A 1,699-nucleotide genomic window follows, 5' to 3' on the forward strand; every position below is an offset into this window, starting at 1 on the left:
AAAAAGGCACAGAGGCCTCCTAGGTCCCTGCAAATTGTGGCCTTACTCCCATCCAACGGGAACTCGCTTCCCATTCCGAACACGATGACCGAGTTTAAGTAATCATTAGGCAGGGCAGAAAGAGGACGCAAACTAAACATTTGACCTGGTTACCCGGCAAGTTCCAACACAACAAACCTCGATCCATAAAATCTCCGTTTCGGCCTGAGCCAGGGAGGAAATCCGATCTTCTGCTGTTTCCAAGCAAAATCGCTTTGCAAAATTATTTTCTGTTTCCCATACATCTTCTGAAATGACTATAGACCAAATAACCAATTGATTTGGAGCCATTCTTTACTCTCATCCAAAACAGAGAGAGATTTTTCATTCCTATCCAGAGGGAAAAATGGTAAATCACATGTGAATTGCAGATATAAGCATTTAAAGGCTGTTTCCCTATTTTGTTTGTGAATAATTTTTCATTTTATGAAGGAGCCAAATATCTCAGTAGGTAAAATCAATAGCAGCCACTGGAGCGGAGGAAAATTCTCCAGGCTTAATATGGTTTCATGCATGGCTGTCGGAGCTGAATGTCTTAGGGGAACAAACAGTGAATTCTCACCTTAAAAGAGATGTATGAATTAGAGTTGGTTTTTTTTTCTTTTCTTTTCTTTTTAAAGCTAATCTGTTATATAATGGTTCATTCATTCCACAAATATTTATTAAGGACTTATTGTAGGCTACATACTACATCAAAGTTTGGACTACATAACAATATATATGAAATTGGGGACCTATTCCAGAGGGAGGACAGGCTGGTGAAATAATCGCCGGCATTTAAAGAGCGCTTCATACATTTCAAGCACTGAACGAGGCGCTGTGCAAACGTTAATGCACTGACTGCTTGTGATGTTCAGATGCCTATTTTGCGGATAAGGAAACCGAAGCGTAGAAAGGTTTAGAGTATTCCCAGTCCCACTGCTTAGACAGCTGTCAAGCGGGATGTGGGCCCAGGCAGCCTGACTCCAGACGCCGTGCTCCCCTTACGCACAGAACAAATATGCAAGTACTCAGCGCACCAGTGTGATCAGAGAGAGACTCTTACGAACTTTGTTGACGAGATTTTTGTGTCTTCGTCTCATTTTATGAGTTTTTCCCAGTTCCTAACAAGAGTTCCTGTCATGTGGCAATCATTTTCAAAATTATTGAATTGAGTACTAAAGTACGGCAATAGAGAAAGAAATCTGGTGGATCCAAACAGAAAGCTCCTACATTTATCTGGGGAAATCCCAGAAGGCTTCACAGAGGAGGCGATTTTGAGCCGGTTACTTCTGGAAAGATGTTAGGCATTAGAAAGGTTATCCAGGGGGAGGAAAGACATTCCGGAAAGCGGGAGTGGCATTTTTAAAGGCATAGACACAGGCAAAGCATGAACCATTAGCGGGATTATAAATAGTTTACAACTAACGATTAGAGAGGAGGATAATTGATGACTCATGCCATGCCTATCTTTTTCCTGAGTAAGCAGTGCTTCTCAGACAATTTCCTGAAGGCCCCCCCCCAAAAAAAAAAACACACAGGCAACATGAACCATTAGGGGGATTATAAATAGTTTACAACTAACGATTAGAGAGGAGGATAATTGATGACTCATGCCATGCCTATCTTTTTCCTGAGTAAGCAGTGCTTCTCAGACAATTTCCTGAAGGCCCCCCCCCCC

This window comes from Pteropus alecto, unplaced genomic scaffold (assembly GCF_000325575.1).
Source record: "Pteropus alecto unplaced genomic scaffold, ASM32557v1 scaffold60, whole genome shotgun sequence".
Lineage (NCBI taxonomy): Eukaryota > Metazoa > Chordata > Mammalia > Chiroptera > Pteropodidae > Pteropus > Pteropus alecto.